The 15,500-nt window shown below is 38.6% G+C and overlaps 1 protein-coding gene across 1 annotated transcript in view; it reads left to right on the forward strand.

Annotated features, from left to right (window-relative positions):
• The window catches only part of ERBB4 (erb-b2 receptor tyrosine kinase 4), a 1,012,642-nt gene that overhangs the window by 74,671 nt on the left and 922,471 nt on the right, over positions 1-15,500 (forward strand). The gene's annotated exons all lie outside the window — the stretch shown is intronic.

The following is a 15,500-nucleotide window of genomic DNA, read 5'->3' on the forward strand; positions in this document are numbered from 1 at the left end:
GGCTCAAGATCCAGATGGATCTTGACAGACTTGAACACTGGGCCCTATTTAACAAAATGAAATTCAGTGTAGAGAAAAGTAAAGTCTTACACTTAGGTAAGAAAAACCAAAAGTACACATATAGACTGGGTGAAACCAGACTTAATAGCAGTGACTGTGAGAGGGATCATGGAGTCTTAGTGGACAACCAGCTAAATATGAGCCAGCAGTGTGCAGCCACCCCCAAAAAGCCAATGCAATCCTAAACTGCATTAACAGAGGGATACAATTAAGATCAAGTGAGGTACTAATACCACTCTATAAAGCCTTAGTAAGACCATGCCTAGAATACTGGATCCAGTTTTGGTCACCACACTATAAAAAAGATGTTGAGACGCTAGAAAAAGGGCAAAGAAGAGCAATCAGGATGATTAGGGGACTGGAGACTAAAACATATGAAGAATGGTTACAGGAACTGGGCATGGCTACTGTAGTGAAAAGAACGGCCAGTGGAGACATGATATCAGTGTCCCAATATTTGAGGGGCTGCCACAGAGAGGAAGGTATCAAGCTGTTTTCCAAAGCACCTGAAGGCCAGATAAGAAATAATGGATGGCAACTAACCAAGGAGAGATTCAACCTAGAAATGAGGAGGAACTTTCTGACAGTGAGAACAATCAACCAATGGAACAGCTTGCCTATGGAAGTTGTGGGAGCTTCATCACTGGAGGCTTTCAAGAAGAGATTGGACTGCCATTTGTCAGAAATGGTGTAGGGTTGGTTAGGGGGTTGGACTAGATGACCTAAAAGGTCCCTTCCAACTCTGTTAATCTGTAAATATTTTTTTTATCTGTAATTATGGGAAGAGTAAACTGAAAGCATTAGTAAGAACAACAGACTTGGCAGTTACTTAATAACCAATATCTTAAAGCAAGTAATTATACTTTCACTTCAAAACTTTCTCATTAATACTGATAGGAGCAGAAAATATATGATCCAATTTTGGGAGAATCTTTATGAAGTTTAATGCTTAAAAGCAACAGATGATCATTTTAATGTTTGCAGTTCTCCATCCCCAGTAAATGGAAAGGAAAGGAGACTTGGAATTCTCATTTTCCTGTTCTTAGAGTAGCTGAGTGACAAGCAAACTGGCCTATCTATATGAGCATATTGTTTTCCTGCAATAATTAGCTCTGTCCTTACTGTGTTGATGAGGAAACAGATGCACTGAGCTGCAAATTACTTTCATCTCTCTTCTGAACAAAAAAGACACAGCATTTAATTGACTCATTTGATCTCTGGCAATTCAAAGCAAGTAAAGTGGAAATATTTAAAAGTGGCACTTCACTTTGGAAAACAGGAGGGGAGAAGCTTAATTTTATTTACACATAGTAGAAGTGTGTATATATAACAGCTACATTTGAAGTCTAGGTTTGAAATCAAGTTCTAGTTACCTTCCACCCAATTTAATAGAGCAAAGTTATGTCTCCTTGGTGTGCTTTTGAGAAGTATTTGGAATCACTATTATTACTGAATAGTTCTCTGTGAGCCATGCAGCATTAACAAGATTTTAGTCATTAAGCAGAAACTGACAGTGTGTTGTTCAGGTACAGAAGTAACTCTGATTTTTTAAGACATCTTCTCAAGCTGCTTAGTTTCACTTGTTCCCATTTGAAATCTGTATTTGTTAACAGCAATGTTACCGTATATACTCGAGTATAAGCCGATCCGAATATAAGCCGAGGCACCTAATTTTACCACAAAAACTGGGAAAAACTATTGACTCGAGTATAAGCCGAGGGTGGGAAATGAGGCAGCTACTGGTCAATGTAAAAAATAAAGATAGAGCCAAGTAAAATAACATGAATATTTATTTGAACGAAAAACAATAAAAGTGCAAAAGGGGGAAGGAGGATTCCCAGCTTTAGAAAATTTAGAACTACGCCGCCTTTGGTATGACCTGAGCATAGCTCATAAAATTATCTGCTACAATGTACTTCCTATCAATGACTACTTCAGCTTCAACCACAACAATACACGAGAACACAATAGATTCAATCTTAAAAGTGAACCTCTCCATTCTAGATTGCAGAAAATGTGACTTCAGTAACAGAGTTGTTAATGCCTGGAATGTGCTACCTGACTCTGTGGTCTCTTCCCAAAATCCCCAAAGCCTTAACCAAAGACTATCTAGTATTGACCTCACCCCATTCCTAAGAGGTCTGTAAGGCGTGCATAAGAGCACCAGCGTGCCTACCGTCCCTGTCCTAATGTTCCCTTTAGTTGTATTCCTTTTATGTATTCAATTCATGCTTATATTTATATAATTATTTAATATGTATTTGACAAAATAAAATGAATGAATGAATGAATGAATAGAATAGAATAGAATAGAACTTTTATTGGCTAAGTGTGATTGGACACACAAGGAATGAATGAATGAATGAATGAGTGAGTGAGTTACTTCAACAACATTGTCTCACAGAAATTGACAATACAACTGCAAGCATGAAAATGAGTCCTCCTTTAGCTTCCAAGGGACCAGGGTGCCTCTGAAGGTCAGTGCTCTAAGCACTAAGAACCCAGCACAAATCTAAGCCTGTATGCACACCAATAGTGAAAATACCCTGCACAGTGTCTCTTGGCAGAGAAGGTTAATTTTCATAGACGTTGGGGTGGCTCTTTTTTTTTTTGGCAGGGCAATAAGGGTCTCTAATATCATTAAACCCAAGTGTGAGGAAAAAGACAGCAGCTAAAATGTTAAGGCCAGTTGTGTGACCTTCTCCAATACAGTTGGCCTGGCTGTTTGCCAAAACTTAAAACACCCTCCCATCCCCCCTCCCTGCTAAAGCTTCTTTCTTAAAACAATTGTGGTCTTTGCCTTTCATTGTGCCAATCGACTTTAGAAGTCTGTGTGTGTGTGTGTGTGTGTGTGTGTGTGTGTGAGAGAGAGAGAGAGAGAGAGAGAGGGAGGGAGGGAGGGAGGGAGTGCAAAAGGGGGAAGGAGGATTCCCAGCTCTAAACAAAGGGAAATCCAGCGCGAAAGGCGACGCTTTCACCGTTCGGGGAAACCCTCCCTCCCTCAGCCGAGAAGGCTGGCGGCTCCCCCGCCCCGCCGCGCGGACCCAAGCCAAGCCGGTCCCAATCCAGCCGAACGGTGAAAGCGGAGCGGCGCTCGGCATGTCGCTTTCACCGTTCGGCTGGACTGGGACCAGTGGGAGGGAAGCGGAGCTGCCGGCTGTGGCGCTCCGCTCGGAGCCGGAGCCGGAGCCGCCGCCGCCGCCGCCGCCGCCGCCTGGAAGAGGGAGGAGGTGACCTTCACGCGCGGAGAGGGTGGGGGATGGTGGGGTTGTGGGGCGTGCAAGAGGTGCGAGCGCGGAGGAAGAGGAGGCGCTCCTCTTGCACGCCTCAACCCCCACAGCCGGCAGCTCCGCTTCCCTCCCACCTTCCTCCTTGCCAAAGTCCGCGGTGCCCGAAGCCGTTCGCTGGCTCGCTCGCTCGCTCCCAGCGCAGGAGATCGGAGGACGGAGGCCAGGGCGAACGGGAACACTGCACCACCAGGGCTTCCCCGCGCCAATGCACAGCCCGCCAAGTTTGCGCCGTCCGCCCACCAGACACGGGAATGGGGGCCGGCCTGGGGGCGACAAATCCCGCGAGACCTCGGCGGGCCCGCTCCCCGTCCCTCCCATGGGAGTCCGTTCGGTACCCCCTCCTGTGCGGGGTTCCCGAAGACGTAGACTCGAGTATAAGCCGAGGGGACGTTTTTCAGCACAAAAAACGTGCTGAAAAACTCGGCTTATACTCGAGTATATACGGTACTTATTTTGATCTTTCAAAGCCAACATTTTTTCACTGATCACATCAGAATTAAGGCAAGTGAAGCACAGGTTGAAATGTACTTGCTTGCTTTGCATTTCCATATAACTTACAAAAAGGAATTTGCAGGGATAAAACAGTGGCTGCCTCAGTTGTGGTAATTGTACTTTGCAGTTTTGCACATTGCTATATTGTATGTAGGTTTTGCTTTAGTATACAGAGGAATCATAATTTTACTTCCATCAAAGTATATGTCATGAAACTCCATAGCTTTAAGGCCATTTCAGACAATATAAATTTGTGAAAACTAATAAATATAGGACTTGAATCCTATTTTGAGTTTATTCTCCCCCATTGCTGACCTTCCTCATTGTGAAAAATTTGATGATTCCTTAGAAGTAATCATTAACTTTCCAACTATGCTTGAGGTACGATGAAACAGGACCTAGATTTATTTTGTATTGAAGTTAAAAGAGGATTGTGGAAAAATTTTAAATGACTTGTACCTGTTTATTTAAGGCAAATGGCAGGGTATACCAGGAATATTTTTGATAAAATATTTTTTTTGACAAATTGAAAATTATATTAACACATTACAATTCTGAGATAATTAAACATTGAATGTATCTTTAAATAGGATTAAATGTTTGGCTTTTTTCTGATAGCCAGATTATTAGCTATTTTAGGTAAAGGTAAAGGTTCTGCTCGCACATATGTGCTAGTTGTTGCCGACTCTAGGGGGCGGTGCTCATCTCCATTTCAAAGCTGAAGAGCCAGCGCTGTCCGAAGAAATCTCCGTGGTCATGTGGCCGGCATGACTCAACGCCAAAAGCGCATGGAACGCTGTTACCTTCCCATCAAAGGTGGTCCCTATTTTTTCTACTTGCATTTTTACGTGCTTTCGAAACTGCTAGGTTGGCAGAAGCTGGGACAAGTAACGGGAGCTCACCCAGTTACACAGCAGCACTAGGGATTCGAACCGCTGAGCTGCCGACCTTTCGATTGACAAGCTCAACGTCCTAGCCCTTGAGCCACCATTAGCTATTTTACATCTATTAATTAATAGATTAAAATAGCTATTCTAATTCTATTTAATAAAATTATATAGATGTAATTAGCTATTTTACATCTATTTAATTTGTCTGTAGAGGTTCTCCCACATAAGCTATATCATGAATTATTGCATTCAAATCAGGGGTGAAATGCTCCCAGTTTGGACTGGATCAGCCAATCTGGTAGCTATGGTGGCGGATGGTTCAGAGAACCGGTAGCAAAAATCCCTGCTCCCCCCCCCCATGCCCATGCCCACCCAATTGCCCGGTCGCCTGCTTGCCCGCTTGCCGCTTCTTTCTGACTCGCTCACTTTTCCTGCCTGAATGGTAGGAATAGGTTATAAAAAATCCTTTTAAAAGGTAAAAAAAAGGCTCTGACGATCACAGCTGAGTCTCATGATCGTCAGAGCCTTTTTTTTTACTTTTAAAAGCATTTTTAATAACCTATTCAGCCGAATAGGTTGTAAAAAATGCTTTTAAAAGTAAAAAAAAAGATTGCGCACCACAGCTGATCACCCCCTCCCCGTGCGCTGTTCTACTTACCCCATGACTCCTTTTTGCATGCACTGCATGCACACCTTACATTTGGTGTGTGGTGTGCACTGCGCATGTGTGTGCGCAGCACGCATACACAGACAGCTAACCGATAGTAAACCAGTTCAGATTTTACCACTGATTGTGGTTGTAAGTCGAGGACTACCTGTATTTAACTTTAAATCTGTCTTTATTCCTAAGTGTTCTGGATGGCATTTCTTGGCACCTCTCCACTTTAACCTTAACATCGCTGTTTAGTTTAGAAGGCTTTAATCAGTGTAAAGCACCAGGCTAGAAATTAGGGACCATGAGTTGTAGTACTGCCTTACGTGCAAAGCCATCTGGGTGACTTTGAGTCAGTCATTTTCATCCAGTCCTGGAAGGGAGTTGTCTAAGCAATCATCGGGAGCCAAAAATTGGCTTTAAGGCACACACAACCATATCAATACCAAATATACAGGCAATAAATTGCTGTTTTACAGATTACACTTCACCATTTTTTCAGATTAGAAAATTGCTGAAATGTTGATATATGTATGTGTGTGTGTGAGAAAGGGAGAGAGGGAGAGAGAAATTAGGTATGTCCGCTGCCTTGAATTCTCCATAAAATAATTAAGATGGGATAAAAACAATCTTTAAAACACACAGCTTGATATGTGAACTGATGTGCAAGCTGGCTTATATTTAAGGTTAGTAAAGTATATTGGAAGATTCATTTGAATTTGCATGTATGGAAAAATAATAGCATCTACATTCAGTTTTGCATTTGAATGTGTACCCCGTGTAAGTCAAAGGAAATCATCCCCTGGAACATGCAGGCTGATATCATTTAATATAATATAACATCAGAGTTGGAAGGGACCTTGGAGGCCTTCTAGTCCAACCCCCTGCCCAGGCAGGAAACCCTACACCATCTCAGACAGATGGTTATCCAACATTTTCTTAAAAATTTCCAGTGTTGGAGCATTCACAACTTCTGCAGGCAAGTCGTTCCACTTATTAATCGTTCTAACTGTCAGGAAATTTCTCCTTAGTTCTAAGTTGCTTCTTTCTTTGATCAGTTTCCACCCATTGCTTCTTGTTCTACCCTCAGGTGCTTTGGAGAACAGCCCGACTTCCTCTTCTTTGTGGCAACCCCTGAGATATTGGAATATTTTTATAATTGGATATTTATTTATTTATTTGTCACAATTTATTTATTTATTTATTTATTTTTCATATTTTTATACCGCCCTATCTCCCTAGGGACTCAGGGTGGTTCACAACCAGATAAAAACATACATATAAATACAAATAAAACATCCATTAAAAAACTTATTATAATTGGTTGAATAATTAAAATAATTAAAATAAAAATAATAATAAAAATAATAAAATCCCCATTAAAACCAATTTGAATTTAAAATCTAGTCCAGTCCTGCGCAAATAAATAGATATGTCTTAAGCTTGCGGCGAAAGGTTCGGAGGTCGGGAAGTTGGCAAAGTCCTGGGGGAAGCTCGTTCCAGAGGGTGGGAGCCCCCACAGAGAAGGCCCTTCCCCTGGGTGTCGCCAGCCGGCACTGTCTGGCCGACGGCACCCTAAGGAGTCCTTCTCTGTGAGAGCGCACGGGTCGGTTATATATAAGCATTATATATAAGCATTATATATAAGCATAAGCATGAAATAACTATACGATATATAAGCATATACATAATCATAAGTATGTAATAATTATATGAAATTGGATACAATCAAAGAGAACATTTGGACAGGAACGGTAGGCACGTTGGTGCTCTTATGCACGTCATCTGAATGCGTATCTGACTACCTGAATTATACTTGCCTTCCTAAAATACTCAAAGATATTCATGATATTCTAGAGAATTTTCATTGATTTCCAGGGATAAAATCTAGAAAATAAAGGCATAAGATATCCACATTTGAATTAATGATGAAGAATACAAAGGTTGGTATAGTGATTACATACTGTATTCCCTGTCAAGGATTACTTCAGATGTTTTAATAAGAACTGGTCAGTCAATCACAAGAAGGTTCTTGGCTTTCAGCTGAGATCTTAAGCTCTTGTATGTTTGAAATTCTATGGCTGCACTAAGGATCCTCATGTTTTGGATCATGGGCATACATAAAAATCACTAGGAGCATGGTTGCATCACCATCATCATATTAACTAGATCCAGTAACTGCACTCTAACCAAGCTCTTTCACTTGGACTTTGTTCAACCTCCACTAAAACTGTATCTTCTAAACAGGTTTTAGAAAATGCAACTACCATTTCTTGTGGTTTTAAGTCAGTCTTGATTTAGCAGAATAACAGCGTTGGAAGTGACCTTGGAGTTCTTTGAATCCAACCCCCTGCTCAAGCAGGGTTTCTGGAAAAGGTTTGCTATTGCCTTCTTCCAAGGATGTTTCCAAACCCAGGTGGCATCATGTTGAAGGCTAGAACTCCCAGTTTTTAGAAGCCTTTAATTTACATGCCAGGCCCTCTTTTTCAATTAAATTCATTTCATGTTTTTTCAGTTCCATTTGTTTTTTAATCGTTTTATTTTGTGTATCTTTTTGTAATTCCTTCTCTAGCCTCTTATACTCCTCTTCCAGCTTTCTTTTTGCGCTTGCCTTTTCTTTTTATTCTTTTTTCCCCAATATGTGATTGCCAGCTCTCTAATATATGCTTTCACTGTGTCCCATACATTTTGAAGTATCATCTTTATACAGATATTTTCATTTTCAAGTTCTATTATTTTTCTGTGCAGTTTCCCATAAAATTCTTGGTTGTCATTTGGTGCATTTATCACTCAGTCTCCCAGTTTTTAACCTTGTGCCTTTGACCTGTATACCAAACTGTCTGTCTCTCAAGATCACTTTGCTATCCTATTTTTGAATCTATCTGAGCAGCAGCAACCATTTCAGAATTTTTAAAACAGCCAAAGCAATTAGAAAACCATAGAAAATCATCAAATCCAACTTTCTGCTCAGGGATTTACAAAGCCCTCTCTGATTAGTGAATATTCAGTCTCCCTCTGAAAACTTTGGGGCGGGGGCTACCGTGGTTCTAGGCAGATTTTTCAATTGATTAAGAGGTATTACTATTTAAAATTAATTCAAAGGTTGGTTCTAGAGACAAGTTTTCAATCTTATTTTGTTTAATGTTGTTTCCCTAAAAATATAAAAAAAATGTCCTGAATTCACAGAAAAGAATATAGGCAGTGGATAATTTGATATTGTTGTAAAACTTACGTTTAAGCCATATCTGAGTAAGCAAGCATGCTGTACCAGCATTTAGGATAACATGAATTCTGCTGTCTTTTTCATGAAATATTGCACAGCAGAAAAATTTAAATTTCTTGCTGGCTTGTTCTAAAAGTTCCGTTTCTTTCATACTTTTGTATTTTACCTTATGCATTTGTAATGCACTGTGGAAGCAAGTGTTGCATCAATTCTTGCTTCTGTAAAAAGCTTTCTCAAAATAAGTTCTCACTGGTATGATAAACCTGAATCTGAGACAGTCTACTTCACAGCAGATGAAGGCTTGTGCTCAAAACCATTTTCCTTTCGTCAGAAAATAGTTAAAAATAAAGTACCACATCAGAAAGCATTATTTATTCCAAAGCATCCCAAAGTACATTTTCCACAATCAATATGCATAAACAAAAAGAGGTTAAGTAGTTGCTTAATAATGTAACAAAACCATGGAGGGGGAAAAACACTGTAAAAAGCGATTAGTCTGAATATAATAATTAAGCATTTCAAAACATTGCTAAGAGGATCGGATTTAAGGAACAAGAGCTGAATAGTTATTAGATTCAGACTTCAAGGGGTTCCTGATATTACCTCATGCATACCTAATCTTTTGAGCATTGCTTCAACTAGACTAAGGAGTCATTTCAGTATTCTGCTGCCTTAGGTGTTGATGGCTGATAGACAAGGATTTATGTGCATGTTACACCACTGGGTCAGAACAGACTTCGGAATTAATTGTTTTTCCACAGATGAGTTTTGAATTTCAATTGCCCATATTTTTCTTCTTCCTTTTTTTCTTTCTCAATATTTAGTCAAGGTAACTGAGATTAAGTTTACCCATTTCTTTGTGTTTATCATTGACAGGCCTTAATAAGTTTTCAGTTCAAAAGCAGACCACATATGGAAATTGTAATAAGATTCCATTTTCTTTATAGTATTGCATAGTAAAATGTTAATTAACTTGCATTAAGGTTACAGACCTTTACCCATTTATCTCGGATTAATGAATGTTTGAGTAAATATGAAAGAATTGCACTTGAAAATTCCATACTAAATGTAAGATTACAATTAGTCAGATTTTGTTTTAGAAGAGTGATGATTCAAATATGGGAGTGAAAATGAGGTATTGTTTTCCAATACTGATATTAAATGCTTGCTCATCTTCAAATTCCATTTCCTCTAAACTAATGCAACTAGAAGTGATAAACACATTAATGCTTTTTATCACACCGAGTGCTTTATTGTTCTTTCTTTGATCTTTTCAAACCACCAGGCAGTTTTGTGGCTGGATAGGGACTTGGAGGAAGATTTCCCACTAATCATGTTCAGAAACTATTTTCTTTCGGTTTCTTTTCCTTATCATAATTTTAATATCTTCATATCCAATTTCCAATCCAAATATCAAGCTCTGTTCTGGGCTTTAGTGCTTTAACTTCCATTTTGTTCATTAACATTCCCCAATGCCAATTAGCTGCTATTTCCTAGCTGGGACTTTTTTATTTTTTTTAAAAAAATACTTCTTTTTTATCTGTGAGTTGGCCAATCACTCACCCCGTACCAATACTCCATCCAAAACACTGCACCTGCACAAATCTTATTCTGTTGCCCCAGCTCCATGACAGTCATAATGGCCGCTGCCCCTGCTGCCGGATCGAACAGTTTTCCTGACCTCTGAGGAACTTGCCTGTTCCTCTTGGTTGTCTAAGTTGCCTCTCCTTCTTTACCATCCCTACAAGATGGATCTGGTCTGAAGAACCCCCGAAAGTGGTTTGTCTGGCTGGATTTTTGTAAAGCTTATCGGAGCCTGCTATTTTCCAGCCAGTTTTGCCATGATGCTTCTGGTTTCCTAGGTTCATTGGAGAATTTAAAGGGAAGCATAAATCAAATACATTTGTCAGTACTGCTTTAAGCATCTATCACCTGCCTGCCTGCCTGCCTGCCTGCCTCCATCCATCCATCCATTTACTATATCTCTGGGAATTCCATCAAGCAAGCTGCAGCACGATATAGGATCTGGCCCTCAAAGCAGATTGGCAATTTCTGAACAATAGCAATAACACTTAGCAATAGCACTTAGATTATATACAGCTTTACAGTGCTTTAAAGCCCTCTCTAAGTGGTTTACAGTATTAGCATATTGCCCCCAACAATTTGGGTTCTCATTTTACCGACCTTGGAAGGATGGGTTGTTGAGTCAACCCTGAACTGGTGAGACTTGAACTGCTGAATTGCTGGCAGCTGGCAGTCAGCAGAAGAAATAAGGGGCGTGTATATGAGCACAAAAGAGCCTACCGTTCTTGTCCTAATGTTTCCTTTCATTATATCAAATTAATACAATTATTACATATTTTTGCTCATATATATGCTTATATGATATTTTGCTGATTTATGTTGATGTTTGTGTATACTGTTGTGACAAAAAAAAAAAGTAGCCTGCAGTAGTGCATTGTAAACACTGCTCCATCATAGCTCTAAAATCATAGTTCCATCCATAAAGAAAAAAATGTGTTGAAAAATGCAAAAGTAGACGGTTGTTTCAATATTATGTGCGGGAGAGTTGCATTACTTCTTAGAGTTTGAAACTAACTTAAAACTTTTTCATGTGGTGAACATTTTATGATCTCTTTGTTGCCTTCTTATGCTTGCCTGAATTTTTGCAGTCTACAATGTTGCAGTAGAGTCTTCATACCTTTTCTTTCTATGCTTTCTCGACTATTTCTTAAACAGATAACAATGAGTCATTCTATTTCAGCAGAGTTAATGTAAGTTGCTATCCATACTTTTGTTGCTAAATAAGAATGACCGAGAAAATAGCATATTGTATAAACAAGTTGACTAATGAGCATGAGCATTATATCCTCCATTGAACATATTTTGGTGTGCAAGTTGCAGGGTATTTGTTTACTCGCTTTCTTTGCATTTGATACCCATTCAGTTTAATTAACTGCTTAGCAAGAAAGCTTTGCATAAAAAAGAGCTCTTTTTTTTCATTCTTGTTATTTGATCCTACTAAAGTTTCTAATTCTCACAGGTTCAGTTCCAGGTCACTTAATTCCTTATTTACATGCCACTTCCATTGGATTAAAGCAGCAACAAAAACTGTATACAACAGTTCAATCATAAGTTTGCTATTCCCTCTTTTTTGCATATAATTTTTATTAAGAATTGTAATAATAAAATATAATACAAACTAAATTTAAAAGTAGAAAAGAAAAGAAAGCACTAAAATGCAAGGAAGAGGAAAAAATAGAAAAAATAGAAAAATAGAAGAAAGTGAAAGGTAAGAATAAAGAAATGATTTCTACCTTCATAATGACAAATATAAATAAATTTAATAACTCTCCAAACTATAAACTTTCATTTGTCTCTTAATCCCATCCCCATCTCTTATCTATAAATAAATTCATAAAATATTATCTTTTTAGTCCTGATGTGAGAAGAAAGTTCTAAAATGATGGCTAGAAGTAACAATATAAAACTTTGATCAAATTACCGACTTTATATTTTTCCTTTTACTTCTAACAGGCTTAATTTTTAGTTCATTCAGATATTATTGTAGGATTTGATTTCTCCTCATCTCTTCTTTGTCCCAATGCAGAGTCCTTCAAGGCCTTAAGAAGACTCTTTTGTAAAGAGTGGGAAGTAGGAAAAAATTAACCAGGTCACTCTCTTGGTTTGTCATTTGTATTTCCCCTTTAAATTTTAAAGCCTCAGTCAATTTGTTTTATAGATCCAATGAAACATACTTTTCTAAGTCATTCATTTTTACTTTAATTTTTTTCATTAACATAGCTATCAAATTTGTTAAATAAAATAAAATAATTAAAATAATCTTTTTTAAGACATAAAAAAATTGAGTGGAACTTTGTAGGCATTAAGAAAGGTATCTTTGACATTCCAGTATCTACATCTGGTGGAACCCACTCTTTTCTGTTTCAACTTGTCGAAGATCTTTTTCTGTCTCTCTGTCTCGCCCACTCTTTCATCCGAAAAACAAACTGAGTTTATTATTTAACTAGGATTTTGTATTAGAAGTTTAAGCAGATTATTTTAATAAATATTTTGAGAATATACTGTGATGTGGATAAGGCCAAAGTCCTATCTAATCCAACCTGTTGTTCCTCTGCTGGCTGACAAGATGCCTATATGGGAATCCTGCAAATGGGAGAAGTTATTTGAAGCAATTTAGTTACCATCCATTTACTACCATCTTCAGCTCTTTTAGTTTAGATTAGAAATAACAAATTTGCATGTCATAGCTGATATAGGATATCATAATATTTAGTAATTATTTAGCTGAAGGCACAGTATTACAGTTTGTTAGTCTAGCTTTTGTTAAAACTCTTATTTCATAATTTAATGGAAAGAAAATAAAGAACAGATGGCAATACTTCGCAACAGTGCTTTCTGGAATCATGGGTTGTTGAATCTAATAGTGTTATACAAAACACTTGGCTTGTTTGCAGAAACCCTATTTTCATCCATGTGCAAATTTTAATTCAGCTTGCATAAAACTTAATCAAGCAGTAGCACAAAGAGAAATGGAAGAGAATTCTGTCGAGGGATGACAATTTTCATCCAAATGCTTTCCAATAGGAAAACAGAGAAAAGAACTTCCAGGTTCTACCTAGAACACTTGCCAGTTTAAAAAGACTTTTTTGAGGTTTTTACATAAACTGCTGTGGTAAACATGTTAAAGTTTAGACTATATATTCTTTAATTTAAATACCCCCCCCACATGGTATAAATTACACAACTCTTGTAAAATCATGAATGGAGAACCTTTTCAATCTAAAAGCATATAGGCTATTAGAAAGAAGGGTTTATAAAACACATATCTCTAAGCATTTCACATGCACAGGAATATCTTTTCCTACTTCCCAAAGCCAAAGGACACTGTGTTGTTTCTTGTTCTTCTTTGGCAGCAATAAACTAGATGTTTGACTCCTAGCAATATGCTTGTCATTTTTCTTTGACTATTATGAATGGTATCACAAAATTACCTATTTGCTTGTGTGTGTGAGTGAGTGTATTCAGCTTCATGTTTATGTGCTTTATCTATTTATATGCTTGAAATAAAAAAGAGTTTTAAATTTAAATTTAGAAGAAGTTTACATACCTCCTGTTCCTTTAAGGCCGTGATGCCGAACCTATGGCATGTGTGCGCACCATTGCCAGCTGGTCTTCACAGGCACTGAAGTGCCTGAAAATGGCCCAAAAAATGGCCAAAATCCAGGCTGTTTTTCAGGCCATTTTCCAAGCCATTTTTTGGGCTGAAAACACCCTGAAAAATGGCCAAAAATGGACAAAAAACAGGCATGCACATGCTAGCCAGCTGGTCTTTAGGTTTCCGGCACTCCGGCATGCGCACATGCACATACGTTAGTTAGTTTGGGCACTCAGTGCCGAAAAGGTTCGCCATCACTGTCATAGAGGACATTTTTTTAAATTTAGCATATACATGGACTTATAGTGGTTCAAATGTTAATGTCCAGTCCTTCCAGCCATTCAAGGACAGGGTGGTCTATGCTGAAAAAATTACATGGGGCCAGTGTAAGCTCTTGATGACATTTGGACACAATGTGGTGGATATTTTGTCGAGGAGCACCACAGCCACACTGAGGGGTAGAGACAAGACCACACTTAAACAATTAAGTCCTGACAGACACCATATTGGGTATGGATCCTGTTCAGAGTTGACCAAAGCTGGCAAGAAAGGTCAAAACCTGGCACCTTTTGTGTAGGGTCATCTATGTAACTGCCTGTATCTGGGCGTTCAGCAGCCTATCGAGGACAATTATCTGCATATATAGAATGACTTCTATATCTATGGAAGAACTGAAATCTAATCATTTATCCTCATATTAAAAGAATGGACACTCCCAGGGAGATTCCATTGACTGCTGGTTATAGTTCACTTATTGTATTGCTCTCTCAAACTAGCAATGATGTCCTAATTAAGATATCTTGAAACCACCACAGTATTTTCCCTTCAAATCCAGTTGGATTAATTTATAAACCAAGCCAGCTTTCTATTAAAATATTTTTAATACCCCATAATAAATAGGACAGTTTACCTTTAACAATGCAGAGTTTTCTGAATTTCAGTTACCAACTGAATAATATGATTTGCCATATACCAACAAGAATTTAAGTCTTTTGAACACTAGTCAAATCAACAGCTCCAAATCATCCACTAAATATTCTAGTTTCTTACCATGAGCCATTAAGTTATCTGCATTCCAACTCAAGAGCTCCAGACTAAGCTTTGAAAGTTTATAAATATTTTCCCCATTTCCAAAAACTTCTGCTGCCTTCAAAATAATCAAGAGCTTTCCATACTTTTTCATTGTGCTTATCTAGTATTTTAATTTGCCAATATCTGAGGGATAGATAAGCCTAGCCATATAAAAAAGTTCCCTAATCATTCTTAGGTTCCTTTCAATTTCTGCTGTGTGCCTGTTTTGTGTCTTGTAATCTATGCACTGGACACTTGGGTTGTCCTATGACCACTTTGTTTTGCTTGGCCCTCAGTCTCAGTCATTGCCAGAAGAATCGCAAAGACTTCAAATTATAAATGACTAGGCAGTTGCATGTTTTCACTTTGCATATAGTTGATTATTGTTACTTATCTTGCAACTGCTGACTGCCAGCCAAAGAACATACTGCAGTGTTGGCAAACCTTTTCGGCACTGAGTGCCGAAACGGGACTGTGCATGTGCATGCGAGGGAGCACCGGAAACTGGAAAAGCTGCTCCCTGGTGCGCATCTGCGGGAGCGCCGGAAACTGAAAGAGCAGTTCACTGGCGTGCATGTGCGTGCCAGGAAGCTGAGCTTCTGGTTTCCAGCATGGACATGCGCACCAGTCAACTAGTCTCCCA

Source organism: Ahaetulla prasina, chromosome 1 (assembly GCF_028640845.1).
Source record: "Ahaetulla prasina isolate Xishuangbanna chromosome 1, ASM2864084v1, whole genome shotgun sequence".
NCBI lineage: Eukaryota > Metazoa > Chordata > Lepidosauria > Squamata > Colubridae > Ahaetulla > Ahaetulla prasina.